General features: G+C 45.7%; 2 long non-coding RNA genes across 2 annotated transcripts; one reads left to right on the plus strand and one right to left on the minus strand.

Moving 5' to 3' along the window:
- Positions 1-1,468: 1,468 nt before the first annotated feature.
- On the minus strand, positions 1,469-7,482 carry LOC120588740 (uncharacterized). The gene is made up of 2 exons (XR_005649304.1): positions 6,397-7,482; positions 1,469-1,794 (listed from the first exon to the last, which is right to left on the minus strand). It is a non-coding gene; the product is annotated as an uncharacterized LOC120588740 (long non-coding RNA).
- A 1,107-nt stretch (positions 7,483-8,589) lies between these two features.
- On the plus strand, positions 8,590-17,817 carry LOC120588739 (uncharacterized). Its single transcript, XR_005649303.1, has 3 exons — positions 8,590-9,055; positions 11,169-17,318; positions 17,409-17,817. It is a non-coding gene; the product is annotated as an uncharacterized LOC120588739 (long non-coding RNA).
- Positions 17,818-24,429: the final 6,612 nt, after the last annotated feature.

Genomic DNA, 24,429 nt, shown 5'->3' on the forward strand with positions numbered 1-24,429 from the left:
TGAGAGCATATTAATGAGGTGTGAAAAATCTACCACATATCAGGAACTTTATACTTTTCATTCATTAGCTTAGTTAATCCCCCATCAACCCTATCCTGCAGGCAGTGGTGCAGATAAGGAAACTAATGCTTCAGAAGGGGAGCTGACTGGGCCAAGGTCACACTTTCATTTGTTGGCCAAGTCAGGATTAGATTAAAGTTCACCTAATTTGGAAATAGACTATTATGGAAGGTATTCTGCTGATGTGATAGTGACTTTTACGTCTCCTCTTGTCCTTGCCTGTTTTGTCATGACCATAGGCTTCTACTTTTTATCAGAGAAATACCAGTGCTCCCTTTGCTTCAACAGAAAGAAATATGATCACATTACATGCAATGAATATGCACAAGTCAAGCTAAATGGAGGGGTTGTGTTTTTCTTTCTTCCCCCACTGCCCCCAGAATTATTTTTCCATAAGTGAAATGAAGATTACTTAGTTTAAGAATACAAAGGTTGGACATATAAGGATAGGATGTTTAAAATTGGCCTTTGGAAAATGAAAGACCTAGCTGATGCCTTTTGGGAGGTTAGAAAATGAAACCGTTTTTGAGTTAGTGACATTGTCAGTTCATGGAGAGCTGAGACGAATCTTGGTATTTAAAAGGCAGTCCTTAAAAAGGGGTTAAAAGCCACGTGTGTTTGTATAAGCATCTCTTTAGGAAGAGGGGAAGGACATTCCTCATCTTGACGGACTCTCCATGATTACTGAGAAGCCTCGAGTTTAGGGGCTCCAGCAGAGTTACAAGCACACCCTCCTCTATCTGGGAAGGTCAGTGTCTTTGGACATGAACTTGTAGAAGGAGGGGGTAAATGAAGAAGTGAGGAAGTGAGAGCCCATACCTACCCAGTTAGCCAGACCAGCTCAGTCAGGCCTGGTGGTGAGCAAGGTGTATCAGCTTTTCTACCCTCATGGCCTCTTAAGAATGTTGTATTGAAATCAGCAGCTGTGCGCATGCTGCACACTGCACAACCCTAGGGGGAGCTATTTACATGAGCATCTATATGAATGACATCCTCTAGGGCTGTACAGTACTCTACCTGCATAAACAAATGTAGTAGCCCTGAGCGACATGTACTAGGCACCTCTCTCTCTACTTTGGCAATTTAAACGATCCTGATTATACCTTTGATAACATAAATCAATATTTATTGAATGTCTACCAGTTATCATCTCAAAAAGTTAAGTGAATTTTATTTTACAAAGATTTATCTAAAGATTTATGCATTTTTAAAGTGATTATTAGACTAATGTCACCATTCATGTAATTATTCTACCTAACCACAGTTGAGCATCTAAGTTCTAGGCATGATTCAAAAGGCTAAATTCAATAAATATATCAATCACTATGAATCCCAGAAAACCAATTCCTTCAAAAATAAAAGCTTATGCTTTTTTCAGTTTGTTTATGCCATTTTATATATGCAGATGTTCTCCAAATCCTCTTTATTTGATAGGCACATATCCACTAACGCCTGGAGGTGACACCTTGTTCATCCATTTCAAACAATCCAATATACCAGGATGCCCCAGAGAATTTTTATGTACCCCCACCCCCAACACACACTCTTTTTTCCCTCCTATCTCTATCAGGAGAGATGCCAGAAAGTTGAGTTGGCTGTCTCCTGGGCACTCTGGGAAAGCCGTCTTCAGAGTGAGTCCATGGCTCCTTGTCCAAGAAAGAGGGTAGGTAGGCTTGGATCGCTGGATCACTCTGTGGAGGAAATGCTTCTCCATATAAAAGCATTTGATTTAGCCTGTTATATGAGCAAGAAATAAATGAAAATGTGGGAGGTTGTTTGTTATGGAAGCAAGCTTTATTCCGTTAACTGGAAAAGTAAAGAATAGGAATGTATTATCACTGCAAATTTGTGGAGCTGCTCATACAAGTAGGGTTAAATTTTTAATTTTGGAACACGCAATTAAGTGAGCCTCTGCTTCTAGTAATTTTTATCATATTGCTTGCAAATCTTTGATGGCCTTACAATACACATAGTAAGTCACTGTCACTGTTGGAAAATTATGTGCAGTTTCAAACGTTGATAATTAGTTTTTTTTTTTTAAAAAAAGTCACCCAGGAGGAACCAGTACACACATAGAGTCTGCATCTTGCCTTGTGTATGTGCCTTCACCTACACTTTTACACACACACACACACACACACACCCTGCTGCAATAGTGGTATACAGAGTCTCAAGTGGCTTTCACCATTTCTATTATCATTATTGGCATTGAGATCTTCCTCACCATTGTGTTTTAAGTTAAGAAGCTTAAAGAAGTCTGAAATAATAATCTTGACTGTTCTCAGACTACAGGAAGAATGAAAGAGTGGTCCCCAGGAAGGTGGTGAGCTGTTTTTTTTCTGAGTCATCATCACGATCTCTCTGTGATGTTTGCCCTATGACCTCATGTGGCGTGCAGTACTATGCCAGGCATGTGTTTGAATGGCCCTTCAGGTCCTCCAGAATTATTGTAGGGATGGAATTTCCTCTTGAGAGTTTATGTGTACGTCAGTATGAAGGACGGCAGCATGATTGAGTGAGCTTTTCATTCTCCTTGAGGATGGGGTTCAGGGTCCATTCCCTGCAGGCTAAGATTTTGCCCTGGGGCAAACCAGTCTTTCAGTTGGACTGACAATGTGAACCAAGCTGGAGGCTAATAGACATAATGTACTAACAAGAGAGGTGAGTTTTGTTAAATTATAATAACAACCATGCTTCCAGGGGTGCTGCAAAAGTCCTTCCTGTCAGATGTACTCAAAATCAACAGCCAAATTACTCCTGCCAAATGCTCTGAGGCTACTGAATAAAGCCCTGCACTATTTAGATAGTAACTCAAACCCTCTTGTCCTGCGCATCAAAAATCATCATGAAAGTTTGTATCAGTGTCCTCAGTAATGCATAGCAATGGTTATTTATTGAGTAACTGCCATGTGTAAGGTAGTCATCTAGGTGCTTCATATGGGCTAGTTATTTAAGCTCATAACAGCCTTTCAAGGTTCTAAGGAGAAGCGAGGACTAAGGAGTTGTTATCCCATCTTATGGATGAGGAAACAGATTCAGGATACATAAGCAACTTGCTCAGTGTCACTGCAGTGGTGATGTCAATATGCTTAGTGTTTTTGGGAAAAAAAAAAGTAAGACTTACATATGTAAGCTAATTCCAAGATCATGGGTATTTTAAGCAGACTTTTTTACTGGATGAAAGTTAATATGGTAAACATTAAAAAATAGGTATCCTCATTAAGCAACTCCCATCATGAATAATTTGGCGTTAAAGGGTTTTGAATGATCTCCACCTTATTTTTCTTGGAGGAGTGCCAAGTCCTTAATAAGATTTTCTGCAAAGGAGGAACCTGGGGCTGAATCTCATTTATAGAGGCAAAGATGATTTTCAATCTCACATTTTCAATCTCAAATTCTTACTTTCCACTTGAATTTGCCAATTAACACAGGAATGGCAAATAATGTGAAGACTTAATTTTGAGTTGTCTAAGCCCTACTCATCCCTACTGCAAATCCTTGTTTAGGCTTAAGGCAGGTCGCTGCCGAGTCAGACTTAGTAATGTACCCCCTTGCCTCTCTGGCTCTCGTCACAGCAAGATTTCATATTCATATTGTGGAACAGCTCAATTTGTTTAGTAGTTGATTTAAAATGGGATGAGTGCAGTGCTGTACTGTAGCCCGCTCACAAGAACTGCCTGCACACATCAGTTCCTAATTCTGCGTTCCTTGACAACTCATTGAAAGCTTGAAATCGGCCATTGTGGGAGTATTTATACCCTGGAAATTAGCAAATGCTACAGATCAGGGCATTTATTCCCCCAAAAGGTGATTATTAAACATTTACTAGCACACTCCTGCATAGGTTGCTCAGAAATACCTGCTGTCTTAATTGTGAGTCTCTATGCCACCTTTCTCTGTAGGAGGTGGGGGTTTTCCACCCATTGAAACCAGGCTTGACCACATGACTTGCTTTGGTCAACGGAATGTGACCAGAAATACATGTGTCATTTCTATGCAAAGACCAAAGTGACTTGTTTTTCTTTTCCTTTCGCCACAAGCTGGCATGTCACAGATAGTGCCTGAGTTTTCAATCAGAGTCCTTAAATAAAGAAGACATGAAGCAGAACCACAGCCAACCTGCAAAAGCCATGGACACAAGCAAGGAATAAACCTTTTCTGTCATAAAGATGTGGGACTTGGTGGTTGTTACTCCTAAACATTACTTAGGCTAAGCTGATCGAAACAGCGGCTGGGGGTTGTAGGTGAGATGTCACCATAACAGAAAACCTAAATAATGGGGCCTTCACTCGGGGGCTCAGGAGTGGGAAGCAAAAAATAAGCTATTGAAGGCTGGAAAAATGGCAGCCCATGTTATCTAGCGGTGACGCATTTGGGAAAACTTTCACCTATGATCACTGAGAAGATAGGTATGTACTGAATGAGCTTGTGGTTTTAGTCAAAGAGGTTATGAAACAATGTGTTACTCATGGGTCTGTACTTAATGAAGTACTCTAAGAGAAAGTTGAATTTAGGAAAGAATTGTCCATTTTGGAGAGGTCATAGTAGAAATTTCCAGAAATTTGAGAACTCAGAGGACGAGACGATGTAATTGATTCTGATTTCTAAATAATATAAGATAAAACAGGTCTTTGACAAAGGCTAGTTAAAATTCAGTCTTGTGTCAAGGACTAATGGAAGCTATGGTCCCTCTATTAAAACCTCGGAATTGGTTAAAGTGGCACAAATTAAATCTTTTAAATTGGACAAAATGGCTCAAAGAAAAGAGATTCTAAGTCTGGTTTTCTCATCAAAGCCAAATAAATACAAGACACCTCCAATTAAGTCTAGACAGCATCCTAACTAGAAAGGAATCATAGATGTAGCCATTGGCACATGATTAATTTGGGATTCTATCACTAGCAACTAAAAGCATTCTCCATAATAAACTGCATCACAGGGTTATTGACAGAATAAACGGATTGTACACATAAAGCAATTACCCAAGTTCTTGGCACGTAGTAAGTGTTCAATAAACAGAAAATTTTATAAAATCTGTTGTAAGCCAAGAGTAGTTCTCAAAAGTAACAGAGGCCACAGAGCAGATAAGAAGGGACCAAAGAAATCTCAGTTCAATGCTAATAATTTCAGCAAATATTAATAGACTGGGCAATAGATGTGGTGGGAAGAAATTGAGTTGTAGAATCGGAGAGACTTGAGTTTGAAATTCACCTCTGCCACTTGATGAGCTGAATGACATTGAGCAAATTGCACAATTCTAGATGTTGGCTCTCATCTATAAAGTGAGGATATAATTTTCTTTTAATGATTAAAATAAATAATAAAGCATGACACATCACTCTAGACACCTAGACTTTCAATAAATTGTGGACATCTCCTTCCTCCTAAAGCTCCTGGTACGACCAGCACTGAAAGCTGCTGGTCCCTCTTTACAGAATATGATTTTTTTCCTGTCAAAGGACAGCATGGGGGTTACTGCCCACAAAAGATCCTCCCCTGCAATGCCTTAGAAGGTTAGGAAGGCTATTCAAGGGTTGGGAAGACAGGTTCGTTGTTTTATACCCAAAATGCTGTCTAATGAATATTTAATAATTGTGCTAAGATTCAAACAAATGAGGAAATTTGATTTGCCTCAGAAGAAAAAACAGTATCACGACTACTAACAGTAGAGCCCATTTGTCCTGGGTACCACAAAACCCTGTTAGTTGACCTCATCCATGATTCCAAGGTTAGGTACTGAGTAATCTGTCACAGATAACTCATAGCATTGCCATTGATGGCCCCTGTTGTCTAAGAATTGTCTTTTGCCTAAATTGGTGCAATAAAACTGAATTAAAGAATACATATTTCAGGATATTCCATGCTTCAGGTAAAGACTTTTCTCCCTTGCTGGCCGTGAAGAAGAAGCACGAAGCTTCAGGACAGTTGGCTGTCATCTTGGAACTATGAGTGGAACCAGCCCTGAGATGAAGCCAGATGCCGAGAATAGGAGCACTTAGAAATAGAAGGCACTCGTATCTGATGACATCTTTGAGCTGATAATCCTACGCCACCTGGATCCCACCCTACTTTGGACTTACAGTTACATGAGGTAATGGATGTTGGCTTATTTTTCTGCCAGGCTTTCCATCAGTAGCAACTGATCAGTCACAAGAAAGGGCAGCACCAAAGAGCAGAGTACACCAGGGTGGCTGAGAGTCACAGCCCTGAACTCTAGCCACCCAGGTTCATATCCTCCTTCCACCTCGTGCTAGCTGTGTGGCCTTGGGAAACTTACTCAACCTCTCTGCGCTTCAGTTTTTGCAGCTGAGAAATACTGATGATAATGAATCTTACCTCATAGAATTCCTGAGAGGGTAAATTTGCGTAACACACAACACAGTGCCTGGCACGCAGTAGGGTTCAGTGCACTCTGACTCATGATCATGATCACCTCCAGTTGAGCAGGTCGCCTTAGAACCCGCAGACTGAGCCTGAACTGGGCTGTCAGTTCTCTCCTTGACTCTCTTTTTCACTTTAGGTTTTACTTTCATCCTCTTTCCCGATCATCTCTCCTTCCCTCGTTCCTTTCACTAGCCATAATTGGCATCGGTTGATAGCATGATTTGCTGTATTTTAAAATATGTAATTTTACATCTCTTCTTTTTAATTTAAGAAGTCAAAAAGGAGAACATTTTATATTTCCTTCAATAAAAAAGAACACTTCGATTTGCTTTTTATATATCCCCATTACATTCACCTGCTTGGCTTTGGTCCAGTGTTCCACTCTGTCAGAATAATTTTAAATGTTGACACTGTCAGTTATTGGATTTGCCATCCTTCCTGGTTTTATATCATCTGCCAAGTCCTGGACAAAACCTGAAATCTCTATCAGTTATCAGGCTAGGTGGTGTGGGGGAAATCTCTAAGTCAATGCCTCTCAGGCTTTAGTGAGCATGTTGAAACACAGATTCCTTGACTCCAGAGACTCTGGTTTAGGAAGTCTGTAGTAGGACTGAGATTTTGCATTTCTAACAAGCTCGCAAGTAGTGCTGAGTATGGCTGACCTAAATAATTGTGGCTTTATCAAATTAGTAGTCTATTTTTCTCTTATGTTGCAGAAATCCATAGGCAGGTGGTCCAGGGCTGTCCAGGGTGGTCCAAGGTGTCAGAACCGAGGCTTCTTCTATTTCTTTTCTGCTGTACATGGCATGTTGTTTCCTATTCCAAAATGGTTGCTTGAGCCCCAGCCATCATGTCCATATTCAAGCCAGTAAGAATGAAGAAGGAGGGGGAGTGGGATGGATGCCCTTTCTCTTTATAAGGGCATGTCCCAGAAGTCGTATATGGCACTTCTATTTATGTCTTCTTGCACATAACTTTGTCACATAGCCAAGTCACACTAGCTGCAAAGAAATCTGAGAAATATAGTTTTTATTTTGGGAGTCATGTGCCCAGCTAAAACCCAGGAGAATGACCACATTAGAGGAGAATACATTTCTGACGTTACCGATTTTCAATGCAGTGATAGCCCACCTGTTTCCAGCTATAGAGACCTATGATCTCAACCCCTACCATGTGCTAGGCAGTTAATATAAAATTCTAAATTTCTCTGTATTAGTCTGCTCAGGCTGCTCTAACCGAACACCACAGAGCAGGTGTCTTAAACAATAGAAATTTACTTCTCACAGAAATCTGTAAAGTCCAAGATCATCAGTTGTGTTAGCCGCCTTCTCTCTGTATCCTCATATAGTGGCTAGGGTGGCGGGGAGGGAGAGAGGAGAGAGGGTGAGGGAGAGTGAGGGTGAGGGTGCTTTGGTGTCTCTTCTGATAAGGACAGCAATTCTATAAGATCAAGGCCCCTTACGACTTTATTTAATCTTAATTACCTCCTTACAGGCTCCATCTCCAAATACAGGCACACCATAGGGGTTAGGGCTTCAGTTTGGGGGAGATCATAATTCAGTTTACAGGATCCCTCTATATGTAAGTGTTATTCCTTTCATTTGAGAGTTCAGGAAATCATGCATGTCTTGGAGAGTTTTAATGACTTCTTGAGCTGATAATCCTACGACACCTGGAGGTCCCAAAGTAACTAAATGCCCAAATCAAGATTCAAATCAGCTCTGTCAACGCCCAGGGTCCTTCTAAAGCATAATTCTGCATCAGAGTATTGTACATTTGTTTGCAGGATGTGTCTTGAATCAGCCAACTACTGTTGCATAATGTACAGCCACAAAAATCTCAGAGATAGGCTTCTGTTTCACTCCTGTGTCTGCATCAGCTGGGGACCTGCTGATCTAGGCCGGGCAGGACTGGGTGCCTCTCAGCTGCAAGCTGGGTCGGCGTGTGCTGCACGAGTCACTCATCTTCCTTGGACCTATGAACTTGTCAGGGTACAGCCTTCTGCCCAAGGCAGACCACGCTGTGCAAGCACATTTCAACCCCTGCCTGCAGTGGGTCTGCTTCCATTCTGTAGCCAGAGGAGGTCATGTAACCAAGACCAAGGAAAGCAGTATAAGCATCCCGGGAGGGAGTGAATATTTTTGAATGCGTTCTAATCTACCCCAAACTCCTAGGCAGATGACTTGGAGTAGAACGAGCATGAGACTGAGAATCAGGAGTCCTGAGTTGAGATCCCAGGTCTGCCATTAACGACTTGCGTTAACCTGGGACACATTATTAATCCTTTCTGGGTTTCAAAGGTCTTGTCAAGTTTTGACTTAAGAAGCTATGGCTCGAAGAAGCAAATCAATGCCTTTCAAACTTCTAATCTCCTCTGAATGTAGCTCAGTTTTGACTAATTCTGAGCAGAAATACACACATAGCCCTGGAGCCCCTTCCGAACTGTTGGGCTAATGTTCATAGCTTTGCTAATGATTAAACTGGAGCACAGTGCAGCTGGTCCCACTAGTCACAGGAAGGCTCAGAAAGCTAGGAAGCCATTGGGAAGCCATTGATGCTATGACCTTCTGCTCTCGGGGCCCTAGTGCAGGCTGTGCTTCTGCTCAGACAGGTAAGCGTTAATTGTGGTGATTTATGACAATGCCTCTGAGTGCACGGGTAAACATGCTACGGTTTATCTCACTGAATTTATGAAGTCTGATTAATCTCCCAGTCCCCAGCAGATTCTGTTCTGAGAAATGGAGCGAGACTGCCAGGCTTTGCTGTGAATTATGCAGGGAGATTTCGTGGCCTGGGAATCATCTGGAATGCCCACAACCTGATCTCTTTAGTCCTGTGGACCTTTGGGTGGATTCTCTGCAATTAGACCGGATGACTAGGGAGAGACCCTTCACAGTATGCGCGACGATAACAGCGGCCGAAGTTAATTGAGCTAGTACCGTGTGTCAGGCACTCTGCTGGGTCCTTCCCACACACCAGCCCAAGTATTGGAAGGAGCACGTACTTTCCACTTGGACAGATGCCAGTTCAAATTCTAACCTCACGATTCTCAGGCGGTGTGATCTCGGATGCGGAGGGCGGGCCCGGCCGGTGTTCCCCCTCCGACTTCTCTGCCGCCACCAGTTCTGCACCATGGACAGTTCCTCCCATGCTGACCAATCGCATTTTGGTGGGAGAGAGAAATATGTAAACAACGAATTATATTGAAAGTAAAATCCATGGTGGCTTTAGGCTGCAGACTGAAAAACTCAATTTATCCACATCACTGGGGATCAATCTCTCTTGAAACGATTTGGGTTATAAAGACACTTCCAAATTTCGGAAGTGTTGCTGTGTTTTTTGTTTTTTTTGTTTTTTTGAAATTCGCAAGTGAGGTGGAAGCGGTTATGGTGTAGTGGAAAGAGCACTCAGAGCAGTCAGGAGACCCGAATTTGAGTCCCGATTGTGCTGACTGTAAAATGTGTGACTTGGGACAAAGGCAGTAGACATTCTGAGTCTCAGTTTCCTTACCTGTGCAGTGAGGAAGTCTGCACAGACTTCTTACAGAGATCCTAGGAGATAAAAGCTGTCAATGACTAGTAACTCCCATGTTACAGGTGGGGAGACCAAGGACATGAGCATCAGAGTGGAACAGGAGAAACCTGGTTCTCTAGCATCTCTCCGACCTCGTCGTGGTCCACTGTCCCCGCTCCTCCCAGCTCCAGCCACAGTGGCGTTTGGTCCTTCGCTTGCATAGGCCGAGCGCATTCCCACCTCGTGGCCTCTGCCCTTTCTGCTTCCTTTCCCTAGGATGTTCTTCCCGACATTTCATGGGTCGGCTCCTTCTTGTCACTCAGGTCTCAGCGCTGACATCACTTTCTCAGAGAGGCCTTCTGTAGACACTCTCTCCCGGCTTCCTCTCGCACGCCATCCTGTCGCATCTTCACATGGCATTTACACTTCCTGAGATTATCTTCTTTATTTATTGGCTTTGTTAATTGTCTTCCACTACTCTTTCTCCTTGAGAAGAGAGACCCTGCATGTCTCATTTTCTGCTACGTCTTTAACGCCAAGAGCAGGATTTGACACCTGGTGGACACACAATAAATAGTTTCTTAATGAATGAATTAGCATGTATAGATTTAACTTATTTTTAAATGCTTTATCATATGCCATATGAATCTACCTTAATTCAGGCCTTTAGAGATGGACACTCTGTTTCTTTTCTACTTTTCTTTATTTTTATTAGTATTATTATTTCTGCTACAACAGACAAACGAGTATGATCTTAGGTTCTCTCCATAGAGCACCTCTTTAGCAGTGGGCTTGCTGGATCAAAGGCCAGGCACCTTTACAGAACGTGATGTGTACTGACAGGTTTCTCTGTAAGATGTTTCCATCAGTTCATGCTCCCATCAACTCCGTGTGACGACACCAGACCGGGGCTCCCTCTACCCCCCTGCCAATAACATGTTCTTGCCGAGGAGCCCTTGCTGCCCCCCCGCACACTCTCCAAAGCGTTCCAGCTTCTTTACTCCATGCCCGAGGAGAGGCTGTGAGGGCTGCAGTGCTGCTCGGTTTCTCTGCCATCTCTATGCTCTTCTACGTGTCTTTTTCCCTCTCTCTGTTTGGGTAGCGTTCTGTAGCCTGTTATGGCAAAAGAAGGGACATTTTAAATACATGTTAGTGTCTCTAGAGATTATTTATTATTCAGCAAATATTCATTCCCTTCCTTCTGCCCCCAGGAAGCCGGAAAGTACTGTCTTCACTCTCTGACTTTGGCCTTGGCCACGTGGTTAGCTTTGGCCAATAAGATGTTAGCAGATGTGCTGTGAGCAGAAGCTTGAAATGTGCTCGCATGGTTGGGCTTACTCTCTAGTGCACCTGTCTTCTGCCATGAGAATAACATGCCTTAGGAAGCTCATACCATGGAGGATGAGAAACATATGAAGCATACCTGGACCCAACTTGGACTTGAAGTTAAACCTAAAGGAGGTCAGCCTAGATCAACAAAACTTAAGCTGTCTTGTAGATATGTAAGTTTATTGTCATGTGACACTGAGATTTGTTGTTCTTATTTGTTACCCAGCAAAAACTGACTGATACAAAGCTCCGCTTGAAAATGGAGCTTCAGTTTTTCAGCACCTTGGCACTTCCCATGTCAAATACTAAACACCTCCTAGGGCAGTGATAGCAGAGAAATATTTAAAACCACTCATATTCACTTCACATGGGTTTTGTTGGTCTTTGAGGAAAACATAGGGCTAAATGAGCCCTAGGTGGGGCGAGGAAGTAATACCACCGCCGGAGCATGGACAAGGGTATGAGCAAGGAATGTGCAAGACCTGTTCTAGGACTAGTGAACAGGCGATGCGGTGAAAACAGGTAAAGGCCTAAGATTACGTGCACCAAGTAGAAGAGGCTGGCTGGCAACTTTATTCGTGATTTTATTGTTTCTATTGAGAACGTCATTATTAAGCTGTACTTAACATAGTGCCAGCCCACATTTTTGCTCCTTAAATATGGTGCGAATGTGACTTTGCAGTCACAGAAAACAGACTTCAATTGTAGTGCTCAGAAGTCATCTTGAATGTGGCCTCCAACCTATCTGTTCTTTAGTAGAATTCCATTTTAAACAATTGTTTTGCAAGAAGTTTTTGGCATTTAAGCAAATCAGTTATACTAGCATGTGCTCATTTAGTTTTAAATATTTAACATCATGAAAAGTCATACAGATGGGACTTTGACTGCTGCATTCAGCATTTTCTGGTTGTGTGGCCTTGAGCAAGTTACTTTACCTTCATGAGATGCAGTTTCTTCATCGAAAAGCAGGGTGAATGAAATCCATCACCTAAGGTTGCCATAATGTTTCAACGAGGTGATGCAGATGGAGCCCATAGCATTGTCCCTGGACCAAGGTGGGGCTCAGTCAATGCCATCTACTCCCCTCTAGTTAAAGAATTATTGAGAAGCAAGAGGAAACGGTGAGGCAGATGCCGCTCTGGGCGCAGTGGAGGAAACAGGATCCTCTTCCTCGAAAATCTCAAAGACCAGGAACGAGCGAGCCAAGACGGGCTACACGAAGCGAGGCCTGAAATGACGCTGTCCCTTCAGTGTTGGGCCCCCCGCCTTTGTGTCTGCCCAGAGCAGCGGGACATTCATAAGCAGTGGTCATGCTCCAATCACGCAGCCACCTCCACGAGACCCACCGATCCATCGGTGGGCACCTGGCCCTAAGTGGGTCACTCGGCCCTCTGGGATTTCATACTGCTTCTGGAGAGCGAGTGGACTTGCTCCAAGCTATGGGTCACTCCTTTTTCTAAAAAAAAAAAAAAAAAAATGAGTTTTTGGTTACTAGGAGTCTCATATGCACATCTTTAAAGCAGAGAGAATTTTTTGCTCCTGTCCCACCTCTGTTTCTGTTTCACCTTGAGGGGTCGATTTGCATTTTGCAGTCAGAGCCGGAAGCACAGATTAGCCTGGATCTATTACTGGGAGTTTTCGCCGTGTGTTGAAGGGTGTAGACTGGCGTTCGTGTCTCTCTTCCTGGCTTCCTTTTTTCCCCCCAAGGGCTGATTGAGTAAACTGAGCCCAGCCGGACCCTAGACAGACCACTCCTGTCTCTCTTGTCCTCTTGCTTCTTCCGCGGGCCGCATTGCGCAATGGAACCTTCTGCAGTGATGGAGATGTTTCACGCCTGCACTGTCCAATAGGGAGCCACGAATGGGCTGAGAATGGAGGGGAGGTGGGCTGGGACAATGCACGGAAGGTGATGTAAAAAAAAAAAATAATAACCTAGGGTAAATTAGTAGGTATCTTTATAAAAATATAGGGAGGTAAACTTATCTATAGACTACATTCTTGAAAGGGAATTAAAAAATTAACACAAAATTTTCCCAGCTTCATTGAGATATAAGTGACATTTAATACGGTGTAAGTTTAAAGTACATGATGCATTGATTTGATACACATATATCGTGATCTCATCTTGATGAATTGACTCTTTTCTAATTATATAATGACTTTTTTGTCCCTTGTTACTGTTTTCGGCTTAAAGTCTTTCGTGTGATATAAATGTAGCCGTCTCTGTTCTCTCATGATTTCCACTTGCATGCAGAGTACCATTTTCCATCCCCCTTCTTTGAACCTGTGTGTGTCCTTACAGCTGATGAGAGTCTCTCACAGGCAGCATGTAGTTGGGTCTTGGTTTTTTGTTTTTTTTTTTAATCCATCCAGCCTCTCTATGTCCTCTGAGTGGAGAGTTCAATTTATTTACACTTAGAGTACTTATCGATAGGTAATGACTTACTAACGCCATCTTATTGTTTTCTAGCTGTTCTGTACTTTCTTTATTCTTTCTCCTTCTCTTGCAGTTTTTGGTGAGAATTCATGAATTGATGATTTTCCATAGTGGGATGCTTTGATCTCCTTCTCTTCATCGTTATCTTTTGTGAATCTACTGTTGGTTTTTGCTTTGTGGTTACTATGAGGCTCCCAGGAAGCATCGTATCGATACAGCAGTCTATTTTATGCTGATGGCAATTTAACTTCGATCACACAAAAACTTTACCTTTGAAGAGAATTTTTGTAAATATACTCAAATGCTGTACATTCCCTAGAAGGGACTGTTTCAAACAGATGCTAACGCTCGACTGTATTGTCTAAAGGAGCTGTTCACTTAATTTGAGAGACCTGGAGAGAGTTAGTTAGGTGGCTGAGAAGTTGAAGGCAGGGCCGCCAAGAATTCTATTCTTCTGCAGATGAAAAGAGCCCTTTTTTGAGGGATAGTTCTTACTTCTTTTTACATAAAAGGTGGCAAGTCCTTTTAGGACGAGTCCTGTGGCTGTTTCAGCTTGGCGCCTCAACGCCTAGCGCAGTGCTTGGGTAGCCTAAGCTCTTCAATTTTATGCTAGTACCGTATTTAATGTTTATTAGTAAATAGTGGACAAATTTCGTTGTGTGTATTTTTTGTCATTGTTTTTATGCTCTAAGGCAGGGGTACTTATCCTAACTGCACATCAGAATCTTCCGGGGGTCTTTATCAGTGCTCAGATCCTCATTCCTCCACATTCTGGCTGGCTTGGTCTGGAGAGCCTGCACGAGGCGATGGTTACAGCTCCCTGCTGGTTCTGAGTGGCCAGAGGTGGGATCCACTGGTGCGGAGCATATGGATGAATCAGCAGAACTGGATTCTGGTTCGTGTTGTGTTACCATCGTTGATTCCCAAGGTGGCCCCATACACAGAGGGTAAAGGAAGACCGTAGGAAGGCAGGCCACTCCAGATCAGTTGGTGGCAGGTTTAAGAAGCAAGGGAACTTACCTGCAAGGCTTGTCTTGGGCAGCTGCAAGACAAGTAGGTCTCCACACTTGCCCACCAGAATCTTCAAAGTTTATGTAGCTGCCTTAGCAGGGTTTAGCCGCATACACCATGCAGCTGGCCTCGGCAGCACCTTACTATCTCAAGCCTGTGTCCTCAGGTAGCTTTCAGCGTGGGAAGGCAAGTGGCGTGCACATTCCAAGGATAGGGGAGGGGGCGAGGAGCCGCCAGTTGTCCAGGTCCAGCTTGCAAGTCAACCAGTGGTCGTGTCCTCTCACTGACCTCCTCCAACATCAACTCGCCGTGTGACCTGGGGCAAGGCCTTGGCTTTCTCATCTGTAAAATGTGAGTGTTGGATTAGAATGGTCGGTTTTAATCATTTTAGTCCAGGAACCCATTAACGATGCTGATCCTCTCTCTAAGAAAATATACCTATGCTTATTTACACGAAATTTGCATCCTATTTCAAGGAATTCATGAAACCTCTTGTGTTGGTTCAGGATTCTTTTGTGGTTACAAATGATAGGGACTCAGTTCAAAATGGCATATGCTAAACTGCAATGTAGTGAATGGTTCGTGGTCCTCAAAAGTTTTAGGCATGGCTGGGTTCAGGAGCCCAAAGGATGGCATCAGGAGCCCGTTTCCTTCTCTCTCTCGGCCCTGCTCTCTGAGCTGTTGGCCTTCTTTTCAGGAAAGGTCTGGCCAGGCGATTGCAGACAAGTCCATGAGCGTGCAAGCTGACCTTCCGCCAGCTGGGCAACCCCAACATAAAGAGCACGACCCTCTCACGGTTCTGTTCAAAGTCCAGCCCAGGCCTGACACCATCCTGTGGGCAGTGGGATGTAAGCCAGATTGGCCACATGCCTGTCGTTGTGACACGGGATGGATTGGCCCTACCTGAACCATGTGGAGAGCGGAACAGGGGTGGTTCCCCAAAAGAAAATTAGGGTATCATTACCATGAGATGGGGCAGTGGATACTGGGAAGGCACAACTGTGACACCCATCTCACATTTGAAGTCTGTGTTCCGTGGAACCCCTAGGGGTACATGGCTCCAGGCTGAAAACTAGACTCATGAACCCTGAGGTCCCTCTCAGCACTAGTAGTCTACACTGATAGGTAACGCAGTGTAGACTATTCTTAGGAGCCCTGGTTTTGAAATATCTGTCTGTCCGTCTATCTATCTATTGTTTTCTCCTTATATGTTTAATTTTATATTCCACTCACGTTTTCGGAAGTGCCAGTTATGTGCTATATCTGTTAGCTTCATTGTTTTGGACGGCAATTATGAAGCTCAAGATGGCTTTGGAACTTGGAAAAAACCCGCGGAGGAAACATAATAGCTTGGGACTTGAACCTTGGCCTCCCAATTCCAAGCACAGTGACATTCCCACAAAAATACTGTCTGACGTCTTATATTTCTTTTTTCTGTTTTGAGAGATTTGTCCCATGGAGCTCCGATTAAATCGAATAAATGATTCTTCCTCAATCGTTTAGGTGGCATTGTTTTCCTAGAGTCACAGCCTTGTACCTCATCATCTCATGAAATAGTAGTTTTTGTTTATAGCTGATCCTTTTATTTTAGAAAATAATATATCCAGTGATTCTTACCTGCCTCTTGGGTGTACACTTATCTAGCTCATATTACCTCCTGTGATCCAGGAAGTGAGCCTCAGCTTAGGGGACATGTCTGCAATCAGTGTGACAATTAGGGCTCTGTCCAGAGAACCCTGGGTGATTAGGGGGAGCGAGGATTGATAGGTTTGGCATACTGCAGCAGCTTGGGATTCCTGAAATGCTAAGACCAGGAAAAATGACCTATCTTTTCAAAGAGAGTGTAATTTCAAAGGCAGTGGTCCAGCTCAGAGAAAAAGGATACGATTTTTGTCTGAACTATCAAATAATTTAGCTATTTAATTATCTAGGATTGCTAATGGTGTCTAACGGGATAAATAGATCCACTGCTTAAGGTGCCAAAGATTTATTGCTTGGCTTCCGCAGGTATTTGAGATGAGTCTGAAGGAGGAACAAAACGTGCCTTCTTAATGCGTGCAGAAATTTTGCTGAAGGAAAGGAATAAAGTGAATGATGTGGAAAAAATGTATTAACTAACATTATTCCATTATAATCCGTGGTAAAGTACATGGCGGATAAGTGATGACTTCTCTAAATAGGTTCTCACGGCTCACGCCACAGTTCCAGCCCTCCTGTCTTTGAACTCTTCAGAGTAGTCGACATTTATGATCACGTGCCGTTTCTCTAGCAGCTCTCCCACAGCCTCTCCGCCCAGAGGCCTGGGTCGGAGTCCCAGCTCCGGCACTTGGCAGGTTTATTCATTAACCACCGCTAACATCTTGCAGTATTTCCTTCTGGTCTTGGTCTTAATGCATTTTTAATTATTGAGATGTTATTGCATAATTTTGCCTCCTGCCTTCCACACCTAACATAAGCTCTTCATTTGCCCGTGTTATTGAAACCTCTTCATGCATCATTTTCGACGACTGCATGTTATACCGTGGCGTGGACGTACCATAATGTTCCTCTTCCTTCCTCTGCTGTCGGGAGTCTCACCCAGAGGGTGAGCGGAGGGCGGGTGGAGCTATGGAAGGGGGAGGGTTGGAAGGGACCAGGGTGACTGAAAACTGTTTTTATTAAATGATTTTCTTAGGTGGAGAGCAAGTGGCATCGCCGAAGAAGAAGACTCTGGGTCTTTTAGTTCAGTGTCCTCATTTCGTGGTTGAAGAATCGGAAATTTAGGTGACATGACTTCACCAGGTTCCCCCTCCCCATCCCCAGCCTCACCTGGGGCTCTAACTCTCAGTCAAGAGCTCTCTCTCTTCTAGTCAGACCTCTAACCACAGCCATGTGGTGCCTGAACCTGGGCTAAAACCCACTCCCAGGAGAAAGTTTCCTTAGGAAATAGAGATCTAGTCGTGAAATACATTTGGCAGTTCATTCGTTACAAATTGTCAGTGTGATTAGTGATTACTGGCTGCTGACTGAAAATGACTTCCTGCCTCCCCAAACAAAGCAAATTAAGGGGAACAGATGATGTAACCCTGTTCAAAAAAAAAAAAGCCATTGAAATGTTTCCCAAAGAGAGGAAGCTATTATTATCCCAGACTTATAAATGGGGAGATGAGAATAGAGAGACTGTGCGACTCGTCCAAAGCAATCAGCCCAAATTAGAAGTCAGGATTTCTGATGACCACCCAAGGGCAAGAACTCTGCTGGCAGTTGGCTTGGCCAGGATAGGGAGGGCCAAGTTAAACAGGACACAATTAGGGATAAAATTCCCATGCTTTCTCCTGCTCTGTGACCCCGTGACCAAGAAGCTCTTGGCTGCTGTGCCAACCGTCTGACCCTCACGCAGTCAGTAAGATGACGCGGCAGCGGTTGGGAGGGGTCGACTTCCGCTGCTTCCTAGCTGTGCTACCCTGGGCAAGTGGTGTCACCTCTCTGACCGCAAGTGTCCCTTCTGGAAAGGGGGAAGAGAGCTAAGCGCCCTCCCAGCTCAGTGACTCAAGATATAAAGCGAGCGGTACGTTTCCAAAAAGACATTTATGTGCCAGGTGATAGAATGCCAGTGCCAGAGGTTAGGCAAAAGGGAAATTCATACCACCTTTTCCTGAAAAAGGTAGGGTAATAATAAAATAAATAACACTTGCTTACAGTCCCCACGAGACAGGGAGCCCCAGCCTTGTACGACTTATCTCATTAAATCCTTGCAAATTACGAGGTGCCCAGTTTTAGCAATCTCGTTTGCTACTGGGCAAACCGGGGCCTACAGAGCAGGATGTTACCAGGCGGAACTGGAGGGCCTCGCTCTCCAGATCCAGAGCCCCGACTCCAGGCCTCCATGCTTTTCTGCCTTCTGGAGTTGAGAAAGGAGAGACCCGGGCATTTTGTAAAGCACTGGCATCCTGACATTGCGACATTGTGACAGAGTTTTCTCTCCCTTCAAGGACTTCTGTATTTTCTCTTAAAGCCTTCAACAGATCGGACAATGCCCACCCGCATTGTGAAGGGTCATCCAATTAATGGCCACTGAGTTCAAAGTTAGTGACATCTGAAAAATACCTTCACAGCAATATCTAGACTGGTGTCGAACCCAAGACCTGGGCACCATGGCCCAGCCCAGCCGACACATAAAATGGACCATCACAGCTTCTCAAGCAGAGCCTGGGTCCGATTTGACTCATGTCCCCAGGGTTGAATGCCGTGCCCTCTGCAGGAGGTGCTCAGGACAAGGAGGTGAATGAATGAGTCAAAACTCTAAGGCTCCCAGAGTGACGTTGGAGGAAGCATAGTGGAAGAGAAAGAACATCATGCTCTGCGAAGATCGGACATGAGTCCAAGAAGCAGTTGGAAATCATTGAAGAGTCACAAATTAGGGAGGCGAATATGGCAGTGACATGCAGGGACACTGGCCAAGATGTGGCCTCCCCACGACCTTGCAGATGTGTCTCATCAAAGCATCCCTGGTGGGGATCCCCACCAGCTGAGATGCCATAGAGTGAGGGCTGAAGTGGAAAGTGTCCTGGCCTGGCCACCAGGAGGTCCAGACCCTGTGTTGTCCCTGCCACCAATAAGCTGTGTGCCCTTGGCAGGTTGCCTCACCTCTCTGGACTCAGGTTCTACTTCTGTGGGATGGTCATAAACGGGCCATCTGTACACAGGATCCAGCCTGCAACTGGGATCGTTGATCCAGGCAAATTTTTTAAAAAGTTTAAACGAAATGCCAATATTTTTAAGTAGGTAGATTTCATAGGAAAGTAAGGATGTATGGCTTCTCTGAAAAATTGAGGAGGGCCTGGCTTCATCTGGTCATTTGGGCCCCTGGAGCCCCACGTTTGTAAGGGTTTTCCTTACACCATCGACAAGCAATTATCTGGACATTCACTGGGTGTCTTACAATTCGACTCAGTTCTGGTACCTGTCTACCCAGAGAGTGTCAGATTCCACACGTTAAGGGCTCAGTCCTACAATACTGTCCCCCCAAACCCCAATTCAGACATCAGACATCAGCCCAGGGTGTCACCTGTGCTTCTGATGGACTGAATACAGATTGGAGGTGCCAAAGACCCCCCTTCCTGGACTTCAGATGCTAATCGCAAGCCCACACTGTTAGCTGTGTTTCTGACCAACTGCCTATAAACCAGAGGTTCCCACCACTCCCTCTTGGGTTTGATTAATTTGCTAGAGAGGCTCACAGAACTCAGGAAAAACGTTTTACTTACTGGGTTACCAGTTTAGTACAAAAGGACATCACTCTGGAACAGCCAGACGGAAGAGATGCGCAGGGCGGGATGCGGGGACTCTCGATGGCTCCTCGCCCAGCACCTCCGAGCAACTCGGTCACCAGCCAGGAAGCTCTGCGAACCCGGTTCTGTGGGGTTTTCATCACACAGTCACGGCCATTACACAGATCGCATCGGCCATTGGAGATCGATTCAACCTCCAGCCCCTCTCCTCTCCCTGGAGGTTGGGGCTGGGGTACTGGACGTTTCCACCTTCTAATCACAAAGTTGGTTTCCTGGTAAGCAGCCCCCATCCTGAAGTGCTTTCAAAAGCCATCTCATTCACATAGCAAAAGACCTTGATGTGCTCATCACCTTGGAAAGGCCAGAAGTTTTAGGAGCTCCATGCCAGAAACAGAATATATGAAGACTAAATATATATTTCCTATTGTAAATCACAACGTTACACCTGGCAACAACTGGGCGGACAGGGCTGCAGCCGCCTCCTGGGTTGGAGGTGGCTCTAGCTCTCTACCACCTGGCCCCTCCTTGGTCCTTCCAACACAGAAGCTGGAGTCAGCCATCAGTAACCTCTGAGTTTGCACGGCTGGTGTTCACACTTCTATATACCCGCCTAAACCCGCCAGGCCACTGAAGGTCTGGGGGTCAGTGGTCTTTGTTCTAGATGCCCCAAGACCTTTCTGCGTCGTACCAGCGTGTCCCCTGGTCGGCCCCACCTTGTGTCAGGCATGGGGATGGGCACTTTGTGGGCATCTCAGGGGCAGCATTCTCACATTCTTCATTAAAGTGCTGACCGGCTCAGTATGGAGCAGGCGGGGGCAGGGGCTACGCGGGGTGGGGAGTTGAGGGGAGGTTGGACCACCTCTTCTGGCTAATTGGACGCCTTGTGGTTGGAACAACACCGAAATGATTTTTTCTTACTGTTCAACTGCCCCGGGAGTTCTTATGTGATGTGCTTTTTAAGTACACATCTTGACACTTTATCTAAAAGAGTTCAGGACAGTTTCATTTATTTCCTCAAATCATTCAAATGCCCGGGCTGGACATTTGCAGACACATGGTCACAGCCAGTCTCTTGTATGAGGATGCCCAGAGTTTAGCCTTATTACCTGCCGCAGGTGACCCTTTGAGGCCGACTCTCACTCAAAGATCTACGATGGTACAGCGAGAAATAAAAGTTCAAATTGTATTTTCTAGGGCCCTTTTGGTGCCACGTGACAGAATCGCAATTTGAAATAGATCAGGCACAAGAGAAAATTTATTGGAAGGAGTTTTGCTTATATCTTATGGTAACTACTTCGGGGGACATCGGGTTGTAAGATATAGTCCACGATTCCAGGGGCGCAGGCTGTTTCCCAGGGGTAAGGGGGGCCTATGAGAAGGAAACTTGCATTCGATTTTTGTGTGGAAGGCACGTGGGAGTTGCAGCCAGGAAGGCCTCGCTTGGTTGAGCGCTGGCTCAGCGAGCAGTGTCAATGTCCCGGTCACCTCATTTTTAAAGTGGGGGCACCTTCCTTCCTCGCAGGATCGTTTTCAGAACTGGCACAATGAATACACAATGTCTACCATGTTTCTGGCACATCGTAGGAGCTTAGTCATGGCAGTTATGGTCATTATTCTAACAGCCGGGAGGTGGTTCTGGAGTTGCTGAGACTCCTGTGGTCTGGGGTGTGTGGAGGTTTCAGGAAGGATCGGGCTTCGGCACCCTCGGAGGCTGGGGAGGGTGGAAGTGGACTGTCAGCGGGGTGGCGTGCGTGCATCTCACGGTGGGGTGGGGTGAGGGGTGCCCAGGGTGCACACGGGGGAGGCAGAAGTAAGCACTGCATGTTCAGCGAGCAGGGTTCACACAGGGGCACCGGTTAGAACAACACTCGGCCCTTGTGACAGCTGGTTAGAACTGCCCTGTAATCCTCTCTGAAATGCCTGCCACCCTGCCAAGTGGAAATTGGCATTCTTTGCCCTGGCCGGGGACGCTTTTCCCCTTGCCTGCCTACATGTGGGCCTGGACGGTGGAGCCAGTGAACCGTCCTCGTTCTCTGCCAAGTATCCAATTAAGAGATTGCATACCTGGCGTTTCTGTGGAGCTGCCTTCGGAGTGCGTCCCGGAAGTGGGTCAGCCAGGCTCGAGCGGGGCAATGTCCAGTGACCATGAAGCGGCAGGGCTGGGGACCCTCTGATTTGGGCTGGCTGCTCCCCGGGCTTCTGTCCCCCTCGGTGTGCAGACACGTGAGAGAAGAATGTATTCACCCTGGCCCCCACTTGTTCCTTGGAGCCCGGCAAAGCCCTCCGGTATCTACCAATGTCACCTCTGACATTTCCCCAAAGCTGTAGCTCTTTCCCAGAGGGCGGTTGCAGCTCCCGTTTGCAAACCTCCAGTGCAGGGGATGCCCTTTCTCCTCCTGAAAGCTTTAGCAGTTTGCAAGGTTTTCCTTACATTGAATTCTGTACCAACACTTCTCGTTGTATTGTACTTATTTTTATTTCATTTTTATTTATCACAGTTACAAGCGCGGAGGAACATTATCTTAATAGCTCTTAATAGAGTCTAAAATCTAGGAAGGGAGATGTGTAAACAATCAATGTATAGAGAGAACCGAGAGGGGATGGGAGTGGGGGAAGTTCTGGCCAAGAATAGAGCCGAGCCCGTCTGCAGGTTCCAGACTGGACGCTTGTCCTCAGGGGTCCCTTTGAAGCAAGGCCAAGAGGGAAAAAGACACTCGGGTCTTAACGACAGGAGGGCAGGCCTGCTGAAGGTGGCTTTTCTTAGGTTTTCTCCTCATTACAACCTCTTGATTTTTACTCCGGAGCTGAAGAACAAGTGTCTCCCTTCCCCCCAATACATGGCAGCTGTTCCTTTTCTGCCACAGGCTGAATAAGGTAAGATACAGTCCTTGCCCACAAGGAGGTCACAGTCTCACAGGGAAGAAAGACCTGGAAAGAAAAGAATGCTGAGTACTATACCCTGGGAGGGGGTGTGTGTAGGGTGCTAAGAGAAGGGAAATGAGGGGGCCCTAATCCACTCCGAGGGGCCCTGTCTTCCCCACCCCACCCCCTCAGGCCACGTCCCAAACTGTGCGGACAGGGTCGGTGGTCATTTTTATCTCTGCCGTTTGTAGCTGCTGTCTGTCGATCAGCAGTACTTCACTGAACACTCGCCACGCTGGCTTGTGTGCTCAGTGCTCTTCAGAGAGTATTTCAGCTGACAACCCCTTGAGGAAAGGGGCTCTGAGTCTCCTTTCGTGACTGAAGAGGCCCAGGAAAGAGCTGCAAAGTCACCCGCCCCAGGTGCACAGCTGGAAAGTGGGGGAGGGGGAGACAGAACTTGAATCTTAGCCTCCTGACAGCAGCGCCTCTGCTGCCGCCCCCCAAACCACGTGAACCCCACCCCCAAACCACGTGAACTCTGCACTCCGGGGGCCACGGCAACTCTTTTCCAAGCAATGGGGGTGGGAGGGGGGTTACTCAGGAGACGAGACTAGAGAAACAGACAGAAGGACGGGAGTAAGTGGTGGAAAGCCTTACAGCTGGTGGCTTGCGTTTGAGTCACGCTGTAGGCATCGGAGAGGCACTGCCGTGTTCTGAGAGCAGCAACGTGAGATCTGGGCTTGAGGACTCTGCTTCTGGAGGTGGTGTGGGGGAGTCGCCTGCGTGGGGGACAGGGGAGGCTGCCGGGTCTGCCCCAGGCACGAGCACGCTCTTAATGATGGCGTCAGATGGTCAGGTCGCCCCTGTGCTTTTCCATTTCAACTGTCCACTTAATTACCAGGGGAGCTTAATTACCACGGGAGCTTTAACACAGAGCGCTCTCAGCACCTGCGGTCCCCTGCCAGCCCCATCAGCTTCCTCGGGACCTGTTTAGAAATGCAGATGCTGGAGCCCCACCCACGGAATCAGAAACTCTGGGGGCGGGTCCCAGTGATTTCTATTTTAACGCACCCTGGAAGTGACAGATGGGAGCTCCGGCGTGAGAACCACTGGATTAACATTTGGGCATCTTCTCGGACCTGGACGTTGGGTCATATGGTTCGCCCCCCACCTACCAGGTGAAGGTCAAACACAGTTTAAAAAGCGCCTTTGCCCTTTTCTCCTCTGGTCCTCGTTCCCATCCAGTGAAGCTGGGGCCCAGGCCGCACCTGCACAGCCCCTTGAGTAGTGGAACCAGAAATACTCCGGGTCCCTGGCCACCGGTGGGGCAGGGGGGGACGCTGCTTGTCCTTCCAAATCAGGATTCCCACCTCGGCTTGTAAAGTGGGGGTTATTACGCACTGTGTTACGAGCATTATAAAACCTGCGCTTGAAAGAATACATTCCTTGGAAATAAGGCAAGAACGAGAATTTGTAAGTCCCCGCGATAAGTTCCTGAGGAAGGAGAAATCTCGATAAAATAGGATTATTATATGAGGCTTACAGTACTGAAGGGGATTACTG

This window comes from Pteropus medius, unplaced genomic scaffold (genome assembly GCF_902729225.1).
Source record: "Pteropus medius unplaced genomic scaffold, Ma_sr-lr_union100, whole genome shotgun sequence".
In the NCBI taxonomy this organism is placed as follows: Eukaryota; Metazoa; Chordata; class Mammalia; order Chiroptera; family Pteropodidae; genus Pteropus; species Pteropus medius.